The following is an 11,862-nucleotide window of genomic DNA, read 5'->3' as shown; positions in this document are numbered from 1 at the left end:
GCCTCCTGAGTAGCTGGGATTACAGGCACCCACCACCACATCCAGGCTAATTTATGTATTTTTAGTCGAGACAGGGTTTTACCATGTTGCCCATGCTGGTCTCAAACTCCTGACCTCAAATGATCTGCCCTCCTTGGCCTCCCAAAGTGCTGGGATTACAGGTGTGAGCCACTGTGCCTGGCCAGTTTTACTATATATGAATTTTTGGAAGTAAATAGAAACAAGGAAGGGGAGGTGAATTAAGAAAAAGGAATTTTTTTTTCTTTTGAGACAGAATATTGTCTTATTGTCCAGAGTGCAATGGCGCGATCACAGTTCACTGCAACCTTCACCTCCCAAGTTCAAGCGATTCTCTCGCCTCAGCCTCCTGAGTAGTTGGGATTACAGGCATGCGCCACCATGCCCAGCTAATTTTGTATTTTTAGTAGAGACAGGGTTTCTCCATATTGGTCAGGCTGGTCTCAAACTCCCAACCTCAGGTGATCCACCTGCCTCGGCCTCCCAAAGTGCTGGGATTATAGGCATGAGCCACAGCGCCCAGAACTCTAGCCTCTTTTATAATTTAATCACCTCCCAAACGCCCCGCCTCTTAATACCATCGCATTGGAGAGAAAGTTTCAACATATGAATTTAGGTGGGGCACAAACAGACCACAGTCCAAAAAGTAACTCTCCCAAAAGTCACTCAGGTAGGATGCAGCTGAGCTAGAATCTGAAGCCATCCTCTGATAGCTGGTGCCTGAGCCCATATGTACTTTGGTCTAGAGTGGAAATGAGGATAGCAGTGACCCAAGACCCTAGGTCTTGGCTGCTATAGGGTGAGGTAGAAAAAAGCATGTGATGGGGAGCCCGAAAACCTGGATGCCGCTGGGTGTGGTGGCTCATGCCTATAATTCCAGCACTTTGGGAGGCTGAGGCTGATGGATCACCTGAGGTCAGGAGTTCGAGACCAACCTGGCCAACATGGTGAACCCCTGTCTGTACTAAAAATACAAAAATTAGCCGGGTGTGGTGGTGCATGCCTGTAGTCCCAGCTACTAGGGAGGCTGAGGCAGGAGGATTGCTTGAACCCTGGCGGCAGATGTTGCAGTGAGCTGAGATTGTGCCACTGCACTCCAGCCTGGGTGACAAGGGAAAACCCTGTCTCAAAAACAAAACAAAACAAGGCTGGGTGTGGTGGCTCACGCCTGGAATCCCAGCACTTTGGGAGGCCAAGGCAGGTGGGTCACCTGAGGTCAGGAGTTCGAGACCAGCCTGGCCAACATGGTGAAACCCCGTCCCTACTGAAAATACAAAAATTAGACGGATGTGGTGGTGGGTGCCTGTAATCCCAGCTATTTGGGAGACTGAGGCAGGAGAATTACTTGAATCCAGGAGGTGGAGGTTGCAGTTAGCTGAGATCGTGCCACTGCACTCCAGCCTGGGCAACAAGAACAAAACTCTGTCTCAAAAAACAAAACAAAACAAAAATACCTGGAGGTGAGTTTTGGTTCAGCCACTTGCTGTGCGACTTACACGAAGTCACCTCCCCTCCCTAAGCCTCCATTTCTTCATCCAAAAAGAAAGGACTGCACTCTGGATTGAAAGCAGCAACAGAAATGAAACCGTTTGCAAAATATGAATGTAAAATGGAATGATCTCTTCTCTCCACCACCTCGTTCTGTCCTGGAACTTGCTTGCCTCTCAAGTACTGGTGTCATTTTATCTTATTCCGTTACTGAGCTGGGGCTCACCTTTTTTTTTTTTTTTTTTTTTTTGAGACAGAGCCTCGCCCTGTCACCAGGTTGGAGTGCAGTGGCGCGATCTGGGCTCACTGCAACCTCCACCTCCCGGGTTCAAGTGATTCTCCTGCCTCAGCCTCCCAAGTATCTGGGACTACAGACAAGCACCACCATGCCCAGCTAATTTTTGTATTTTTAGTAGAGACGGAGTTTCACCATGTTAGCCAGGATGGGCTCGATCTCTTGACCTCATGATCTGCTTGCCTTGGCCTTCCAAAGTACTGGGATTACAGGCATGAGCCACCATGCCTGGCCTCACCTTTTAAACTGTTTTTTAAAAGTAAGTAACATGTTTGCCTAGTTCAAAACAATATTTTTGAATTTGTATTGCTTTTAGAGATGAGGGTCTCACTGTGTTGCCTAGGCTGGAATGCAGTGGCTATTCATAGACCCCATCATGACTCACTGCAGCCTTGAACTCCAGGCCTCAAGTGATTCTTCCGCCTCAGCCTTCCAAGTAGCTGGGACTACAGGCATGTGCCACCTGGCCCAGCTAACATATTTCAAAATGCTCAAGTTACAAAAAGGTATATGCTTGCCTCTGTAAAGCCAATGAAACCAATTTTGGGGTATCCATCCAGAGATATTCCTTAGCACACACATTAGACTGGCATAGACATTGCTTCTCTGTTACCCTCCTTTACCCAAACGAGAACGTGCCATTTCGTCCATTCATCAAGAGTTGATACCAGCCAGCCCCACAGCCTGTTCTGCTCCTTGATTTCTTTCGTTTTGTTTTTCCTCTTTCCAATGTATCTAGGACACGGTTCCATATTCGTCCATCAATGGTTCCAGTTATCTCTTCTGCCTACTGTGACCCATTGCATGGGAACACTGCAAGTGTGGAACCAGTCACCTATGTAGGGACCTCCAATTCTTTGTCATTATTACAAATAATGCTGCCTGGGTCATGTCATAAATGTGCACGCATAGCTGGGTGTTCCATTTCTACAAGTAGAATTGCTGGGTCAAAGAATGTATGCATTTAGTAGATAGATATTGCCAACTTGTCTTCCGAGGAGACTGTATCATTTTACAACCTGCTAGCAAAGCGGGGTAGTGGCTTCGCCTTCTTGCCAAGCGAGTGTGTCCCAAAAGCTTGCATTTCCGCCAATCTGCTCGGTGGAAAATGGGGCCTGGGTATAGTTTTCATTGGCACTTTTCTCCTGCTAAGTGAGGTTGAGCGTCTTTTCAGCGTCCAGCCCTATGGCTGGCTCCAGGTCCTCTCCGTACACAGCCTTATGATTGGCTCTGCAAGATCCAGGACTGCATTTGTGTTTCTGTCTTCCGGCTTCTCGCTGAGTCACTCCCAAGAAGGAAAGGGCAGCAGGCTCAGGTTATTTCTGCCCGGGCCATCTGAGCTGCCAGTCCTGGGAAGACCTTGGCCTCCTGCACTCCCTGTGGGCGCCCAGCACCTGTGCGCTGCACCTGTCAAACCCAGGCTTCCTGGTCCCCCTGGGAGGGATAGGGGCTGGCAGATAGGGATTAGGCCAGACATCTTTGTAAACCAGGCATCAGAGGACCCAGCTAGACTGGAAGAAGGAAGATTTGGAAGAAACCAGCGAGCAAAGCCCTAAGCTCTAAGTGACAAAACGAGAGGAATGAGGCTGAATGGAGGGAAGAGATTTAAGTTGTTGAGAGGACTTTGGGCAGAGAGAAGGTGGTGAGCCACCGCCGAGGGATGGTAAACTTGGGAACAGCTGTCACGGAAGTCACGTGAGATGCACTGTGTAGCTTCTACCCTGGCTCCGTGGCTCATCGTCACTTCAGGGTTAGTGCTAAGAGCTGCCTAGGGTGGGAAGTAGAGACGGCCTCTTGCCTGTGCATGGAGAATTCAGGCCACGCATGCAACCAGCCACAGGCCTGGAGAAGCCCCTCTCTCCACAGGGACCCTCTCTAAGCAGGGTCTGGGCATCTGCAGGGCAGCTATGGTCAGGTGGTTGTAATTTAAGCTCAGGGCCGCCCTGTACGTCTGGCTGAGTCTTGCTCACGGAAGGTCGAGAGAAGCCAGGAGAAGCCGGTGGCTGGATTCCTGGGCCCCTGGGGAGTCTGCAGCCTGTTATTTCCTGACACAAACAAAAAGTAAATTTGCACTGGAAATTGCTGAGGCAGAGTCATCCTGGAGCTCCTTGAAGGATGGGGACTTGCAATTTTCTAACCTCCAAGGCCTCTGACCCCTGGCAGCTGGGCTTTTCCATCTGTGAGCTTCAGTGGAGACCCTCAGGCCTAGTCTAGGCTCAACGACCATCCACAGTCAGAGCTCTCCTGCCTGCTCTGCTGGGGCCAGCAATCCCAAGCCAGACTACAGAAGCGGACAGGGAGAGAGGGTTGCGGTATCTGGGACCCCATTTCAGTTCCATCCAGGTGACCCACGCTGCTGTGTCAGAGGGAAGATGAGCCACCGCTGATCTTTACCCTAGTCCTGACCAGAGACCGACGCTGCTGCGGCAGGTGGCATCCTGCGTGGCGGGCAGGCAGGGTGGGGCCACCTTCCTGAAGCCAGCTTCTCAGAGTCTCTCAGTGCCACATTACCAAGCAGAGTTTTGAAGAACTGTAGCTAGGGATGCTCTCCTTCCTCCAGCTCTTCAGCCTCTCTGGGGGAAAAACACAAAAAGTTGAGGTTGTCCCTGGGGCCACCACGAAATGCTAAATTGCTTTCTGAGAGAATTGTCACCTCTTTCTGCTTTCCTCCACCTCTCTATTGCCCTTCTCCACCTCTACCCCACCACTGGAGGCTCTGCTAGGGGAGCTGGGACTGAAGACATGAGCTCCCTGACTGTGTCCCAAGGGAACCTGGAGCATGTACTGACTCACAGCCCACTTCTGCGACTGCGAGTCATATTACTTCCCATGTTGCTGCACCACCCTTTTTTTTTTTTTTTTGAAACGGAGTCTTGCTCTGTCGCCCAGGCTGGAGTGCAGTGGCCGGATCTCAGCTCACTGCAAGCTCTGCCTCCCAGGTTTACGCCATTCTCCTGCCTCAGCCTCCCGAGTAGCTGGGACTACAGGCGCCCGCCACTTCGCCCAGCTAGTTTTTGTATTTTTTAATAGAGACGGGGTTTCACCGTGTTAGCCAAGATGGTCTCGATCTCCTGACCTCGTGATCCGCCCATCTCAGCCTCCCAAAGTGCTGGGATTACAGGCCTGAGCCACCGCACCCGGCCGCTGCACCACCTTTGCTGATAAAAAAAAAGAACCCTATGTTTTGGGGGAATAAATGTGCTTTTGGCTGTGAGCCAGGCACTATTTGACAGCAGATGGATGATGGCCCAGGCCAGCTGAGTCAGCCAGACTTTAGAGCAAGCAGTGTGAACCAAGACAGGGATGGGAGCCAGCCAAGGAAAGTGAGGTACAGGGATATTTGAAGGTTTTCATCCTGGGAGTTTAGTCAGCACCTTGTGCAACTTGATTTACACTGGGGGCCAAAGAGGGACGTGTATTATGAAGGGTAGGCTAAAAAGCAGTCACAAATAGACTACCAAATGTATAACAGCTCAAATACCTTAGGAATTTATTTCTTACTCACATTAACAGACCAGGACGAGTGTTCCTGATTAGACAGTGGCTTTCCTCCATGTGGTGATTCAGGGACCCAGGCTCTTCCATCTCAGGGCTCTGCCCTTTTCTAGGGTCTCATTGGTACCTATATCCAGCTGGCAAAGAGGAGGGAAATGATAGAAGAAGCACACGTGCTTTTGATGCCTTGGCTCAGAGGGGCTGCACAGCTTTTCTGCTCACATTCTACTGGTAGGAATTTGTCACGTGGATACACCCAGTTGCAAAGGCAGCTGGGAAATGTAGTCTCTGTTGTTAGTGACAATGCTGTGCTATGACAATGCTGTGCTATGCATGGAGATTTTGGTAGCCAGCTAACCATCTCTGCCACACGTCCCAAATCAAGCCATTTAGGTCACAAGACCGGGAGAGAGAGCAAACTCATTTTGAGTTTTTGTTTTTGAGACAGGGTCTCACTCTGTCACCCAGGCAGGAGTGCAGTGGCATGATGATAGTGCACTGTGGCCTTGGCTTTCTGGGCTCAAGGAATCCTCCCACCTCACCGTCCCAAGTGGCTGGGACGACAGGTGTGTACCACCATGTCCAGCTAATTTTTTTGTATTTTTTGTAGAGATGGGGTTTCACTATGCTGCCCAGGCTGGTCTGAAATTTCTGGATTCAAGGAATCTGCCCACCTTGGCCTCCCAGAGTGCTGATATTACAGGTGTGAGCCACTGCGCCTGGCCTTTTTTTTTTTTTTTTTTTTTTTTTTTTTTGAGACAGGGTCTTGCTCTGTGTCCAAGCTGGAGTACATTGGTGCAATCATAGTGCACGGTAGCCTCAACTTCCTGGACTCAAGCAATCCTTCCACCTCAGCCTCCCAAGAGCTGGGACTACAGGTGCATGCCACCAGGACCAGCTAATTTATTTTTATATTTTGTAGAGACAGGGTCTCCCTATGTTGCCCAGGTTGGTCTCAAACTCCAAGGCTCAAGCTATCTACCCTGCCTTGGCATCCCAAAATGCTGGGATTACACGCATGAGCCACCGCGCCTGGCCATTCTGGGTCTTTAATTAGGGAGTCCTGCCTGAGTAACTTGCTAGAAAGGATTTTGCTTTTGCCAAGGATTGAAAGATCCAACAGCATCAGAACTGGGCAGAAATACAAGGGCAAATTAACAGAGAAGAAAACTGATAAGAAACCTGGATAATGATAATAAGAAGCTGTGCGATTCCCCTGCAATTGGTTTATCTGTACATAGTTCGTGCCCAAACTTCCCAGCCTGGGCATAGAAGCTTGGGCCTCTGGCAGAAGCTGTGCGAACAAAGACGTGGATGGTTCTTTGTGGAAGAAAGGGGCACAGCCAGAGTGCGGGGTGAGGCTGCAACTTCAAGGCTGTGGGAGAAATCAGAAGGCCTCCTTTGCCTCCTCCCCTGGGATCAACATCCATGCCCTGGAACCTTCACTGTGCAGGCACCTGTATTAGGTATTATTTCTGCATAACAAATTGCCACAAATTTAGCAGTCATTTATTTGCTCACGGTTCTGTAGGTTAGACATCTGGGGCAGTCTTCACTGGGTCTCTGCTTAGGATGTCAGGAAGCCAAAATCAAGGTGTTGGTCAGCCTGGGCCCTCATCCAGAGGCTCTAGGGAGGCGTCGACTTCCAGGTTCACTTAAGTTGTTGACAGAACCCACTTCCTTGTGGTTGCAGGACTGAGGTTCCTGTTTTCTTGCTGGCCGTTGGCTGGGGGTATCTCTGAGCTCCTAGGGACTTTCACAAGTCCTTTCCATGTAATGCTTCCTGCACCTTTAAAGCCAGTAAACGTGCATCCAATTCTTCTTGTGCTTAGAATCTCTCTGACTTCCCTTCTGCTATTGGAGAAACTCTCTTCTTTTAATAAGCTCGTGGGATTAGATCCAGCCCACTCAGATAACTGACCTACTTGGAGATCAACTGATTGGTAATGTTAATTACACTGCAGATCCCTTCTGCCATATAATATAGTATCATCAAGGGAGTAACACACCCAGGCACAGAGATCATGAAGCCGTCTAAGAATTCTGATTCCCACAGTGCCTGAAGCTGTGGGTCTGGGACCCAGAATGGCCTACATTGAAGCTAAAAAGACTTTTGCTTTCTGGCCAAAGAGTTGCCCCACTTGGTTGCACACAACTGTGGTGGGGTGATCGCTGGGCCTGGTCCCAGCTCTTCCCATACACACAGGAGATCTAGAGACAGAGAGGAAATGGCCCCTCCCCCTGCAAGCTCCTTTCTCTTGTCAAAAGACAAAATTACAAAAATGTAAAGATCTTAATTGGCTTTTACTTGGATTCTAGAATTGGGCAACACCTCACCTTATACAATAGAATGAGTATTCGGATTGAGCTGAGCAGTAGAGGTTGGCTTTGAAAGCAGAAACAGAACAAACATCAGATTTCAAAGTTATTTTCCTTGTAAGATTAAAGCAGAGGGGACTTCCTTACCACGCCAGCTAAAACTGGCCCGTTTGGGGATCTGGTTATTATCCCTCCCTCTCCTGATCACTTGGAATGTCAGATAAACAACGTAGTGTCAACTGGGCGACGCGGAACTTCAGCATGAGTGACTCCATTTCGGTTTGGTCTGCTGGGCCTCGTGCAGGGGCTCAGCCCAAGCCAGTGGCTTTCTGTACATTTCATTGAACACCCTCAGAGCCTCATGGTGACTGCACATCCTGACGAGAGGCTCAAGACTGTGCGGAGCACTCTGAACCCAAAACAAATACAGCCTGGTGGCCAGGGCGGCGGCTCATGCCTGGAATCCCAGTACTTTGGGAGCCCAGGAGTTCGAGGCCAGCCTGGGCAACATAGTGAGACCCGCAGCTGCTACCAAAATTTAAAAACTAACCAGGTGTGGTGGCGTGTGCCTGGAGTCCCAGCTATTCAGGAGGCTGAGGTGGGAGGTTGAGGCTGCAGTGAACTGTGGTCGTGTCACTGCACTCTGTCCAGCCTGGGTGACAAAGTGAGACCCTAGCTCAAAAAATAATAAAAATAAGAAAAAGAAAGAAAGGAAGAGAAGGAAAGAAAGGAAAGGAAAGAAGAAAAGAAGGAGGGAAGAGAGAAAGGAAGGAAGGAAAGAGAGAAAGGAAAGAAAGAAAGAGGAAGGAAGAAAGAAGGAAAAAGAAAAATAGAAAGAGAGAGCAAAAGAAAGGGAGAAGGAAAGAAGGAGAAAAAAGAAAGAGAGAAAGAAAGGAAGAGAGAAAGAAAGAAGAAAGAAAGAGAGAAAGAAAGGAAGAAAGAAACAAAGAAGAAAGAAAAGAAAAAAGAAAGGGAAGAAGGGAAGGAGAAAGAAAAAGAAGGGAAGGAAGGAAGAGAGACAGAAAGGGAGGAAGGAGGTAAGGAAGGGGGAGGGAGAGAGAAAGAGAAAGGAAGGAAGGCAGGAAGGAAGGCAGGCAGCCTGCCTGGTCCCACTACCAGGGATCTCACCCACTAATGGCCCCAACCTGCCTCCCTGATACTCCCCCACTCTCAAACTCTGGTCTCATGCCCTGAAGAGAACCTCAGAGTTTTCTAATCTCCCACCTGCTTGCCTCCCCACTCCCCCTACACCCCCTCTTAGGGAAGGGCAGGCCTAGGCACAGTGACTTCAGGACTTGGCTCTTTCTGGGCATTCCCTGGCCCACCTCCTGGCCACCCAGATGGTGTTCAACCCAGAGAGGCAGCTCCTGGCCTGTGCCCTGCAGATAGCCTGATATTGGGCAGGGTAGGGCAGGGGAAAGAGGAGGGGGAGGACCCTGCTCACGGGGCATCCCACAACCATTTCTCAACCCGGCCGCTTGCCTGGCTGTGGGCACCCAGATTCCTTGAGAGTCTGCCCTTAACACACTTCCAGGGCTTTGCTTAACGTGCTTCTAGCTCCCTTCAATGCTATTATTTGTAGCAAGGCCATGCGGGAGCCTCCTCTCCCCTCACCCAGACCCCTCTCCCCTACAGTTACACAAGAATGTAGGGCACCTGCAGCAAAAACCACCAAAAGCGTTTTCTTAGCTGCAGGGCCTCGCCCTGGGGTCCCACTGAACAGAACAACCCTTTGAGCAGCTACCTTATTCCGGCTCACGAGCTGATGTCTGAGACTCAACCTTGGACTTCCCCTTCCTTGTCAAGTTTCAGGTCCTGGAAGATTTGAAAAGGGGCCTCCTCTCTGCAGTTAAACAACTTAATTCGAAACTCCCATGCAAAGTCATCTGCCTGGTCTTGTGGCCCTTCCTTCCCTCTGGGATAGCAAGAGGCATGGCGGGATTGTCTGCAGAACAAGGGGTGTGGGTGGTCAGAGAGCCCGGGGAGCCAAGATTCCGTGGGGCCCGGAAACTGCAGTGGCAGCTGGACAGGACAGGATTTAGCACAGCAAGGGCAGTGAGACTGGTGTGGCTGGATATGTCTGCCCTTTCAAAACCAAAAGGAAGGTATCCGATTGACCAGAGGAGATAAGCCTGGAGGAGAGAGGCTGGGAACTGCTGCTGGAACCTCAGAGAGGTAACAGAGGCTTCTGAACCAGGCTCCCTCTCCTCCCAGTAAGGACCATAAGCCACTGTAGATTCTAGGATGAAACCAAGAGTACCTTTTGCCAAATTCGAGTTGTTACCCAACCAAGCAGCTCTGTCAGGGAAGCATTTTGTCTTGCAACTCCTTTGTTTCTGCATTTTTTCATCCTGTCTCCTCTAAACCTCTGGTTTCTAAACCACTAAGGCACTCCTTTCTCCCAGGGACTCCATCTTCAAACCCCTACTGTTGACCGGGTGCGGTGCCTCACGCCTGTAATCCCAGCACTTTGGGAGGCCGAGGTGGGTGGATCACGAGGTCGGGCGTTTGAAACCAGCATGGTCAACATAGTGAAACCCCATCTCTACTAAAAATACAAAAAAAATCAGCCGGGGTGGTGGCAGGTGCCTGTAATTCCAGCTACTTGGGAGGCTGAGGCAGTAGAATCGCTTGAACCTGGGAAGAGGAGGTTGCAGTGAGCCGAGATCGCGCCATTGCACTCCAGCCCAGCTGACAGTGCGAGATTCCGTTTCTTTTTTTTTTTTTTTTTTTGAGACGGAGTCTCGCTGTCACCCAGGCTGGAGTGCAGTGGCCAGATCTCAGCTCACTGCAAGCTCCGCCTCCTGGGTTCACGCCATTCTCCTGCCTCAGCCTCCCGAGTAGCTGGGACTACAGGCGCCGCCACCTCACCCGGCTAGTTTTTTTTTGTATTTTTAGTAGAGACAGGGTTTCACCGTGTTAGCCAGGATGGTCTCGATCTCCTGACCTTGTGATCCGCCCGTCTCGGCCTCCCAAAGTGCTGGGATTACAGGCTTGAGCCACCGCGCCCGGCCCTGGGATTCCGTTTCAAAAAAAAACAAAACAAAACAGAAAAACCCTACTGTTTTCGTCTCTCCTTCTGCTCCTGCCCAGCCCATGCTGCATTCCCTTCTCTTTAGCTTTCAGGGCCCAAGCCTTCTGCTAGACCCCTTTCTGGAGAAAAGAAGGACAAGAGGAGGCTGAGGACCTGAAGCTGAGACGCCTGCAGGCTGGATGCGGAGACCCTTGTGTTACCATCTCCCGCAGCAGCAGCATAGTCAGAAGGGCCACCTGCTGAGGTGGGAGCAGCGAGGGGCCACCTCCCCTCCCTGACTCATGCTCCTCCTGTGTGATATTTTGTGGTTGGTGGGATGGTCCCGGGCTCTGGGACTGAAGTCTTTATTGGGTTGTGACCACACCCCTTGTGGATGGCCTGGGGATTTTCAGCCCAAAGCCGCCAAGCCCTTGGAAAAATCAACAGCCACACCTGTTTCTCACAGATAGTCTTTTTTTTCTTGTAGGTGTGGCTCTTCCATCTTGAGGTCACAGAGGAACTGAGGCACAGGGAGAGTGACCCGGATGCCGCAGGGATCACCAGCCAGCCCGCTCACACGGCAGCCACTTTTCAGGAGTGATTTCTTTGGCTTCTTCCATAGGCCCAAGAAACCACTCGCACTCACCTGACCAGCCGGAACCCAGGGGAGCCGGCCTTAATCCTGGCCTCCCTGGGGCTCAAAAGAATCTGGATCACAATAGGTAGGGTTAGATTACTTGGGCCAGCGCCTCACTTCACAGATGTAGAAACCGGGGCTTAGGGAGGGGCCTAGGGCCATGAGGCCAGTCCAGGACATGGTGGCACAGGCAGCCTGGACACCTGGACCCCAGGTCCACAGGACCTCCCAGTCACTGTTGTTTCCTTGGGGTACCGTTTTACTTTCTTTCCTTTTTTTTTTTTTTTTTTTGAGATGGAGTCTCGCTCTGTCGCCCAGGCTGGAGTGCAGTGGCCGGATCTCAGCTCACCGCAAGCTCCGCCTCCGGGGTTTACGCCATTTTCCTGCCTCAGCCTCCGGAGTAGCTGGGACTACAGGCGCCCGCCACCACGCCCGGCTAATTTTTTTTTTTTTGCATTTTAGTAGAGACGGGGGTTTCACCGTGTTAGCCAGGATGGTCTTGATCTCCTGACCTCATGATCCACCCGTCTCGGCCTCCCAAAGTGCTGGGATTATAGGCATGAGCCACCGCGCCCGGCCGGGGTACCGTTTTTCTTC

At 50.8% G+C, this 11,862-nt stretch overlaps 1 long non-coding RNA gene across 2 annotated transcripts; it reads right to left on the bottom strand.

Annotated features, from left to right (window-relative positions):
* Positions 1-2,177: 2,177 nt before the first annotated feature.
* LOC115894870 lies at positions 2,178-6,940 on the bottom strand. 2 transcript variants are annotated; one of them, XR_004055091.1, is made up of 3 exons: positions 6,818-6,940; positions 5,307-5,433; positions 2,178-4,374 (listed from the first exon to the last, which is right to left on the bottom strand). It is a non-coding gene; the product is annotated as an uncharacterized LOC115894870 (long non-coding RNA). The 2 variants fall into 2 exon arrangements; XR_004055090.1 differs by lacking the exon at positions 2,178-4,374 and adding an exon at positions 4,900-4,959.
* Between the last annotated feature and the right edge of the window lie 4,922 nt (positions 6,941-11,862).

This window comes from Rhinopithecus roxellana, chromosome 19, assembly GCF_007565055.1.
Source record: "Rhinopithecus roxellana isolate Shanxi Qingling chromosome 19, ASM756505v1, whole genome shotgun sequence".
In the NCBI taxonomy this organism is placed as follows: domain Eukaryota; kingdom Metazoa; phylum Chordata; class Mammalia; order Primates; family Cercopithecidae; genus Rhinopithecus; species Rhinopithecus roxellana.
Note: the sequence above shows the minus strand (reverse complement) of the source record. Positions and strands in the feature narration are given on the sequence as shown.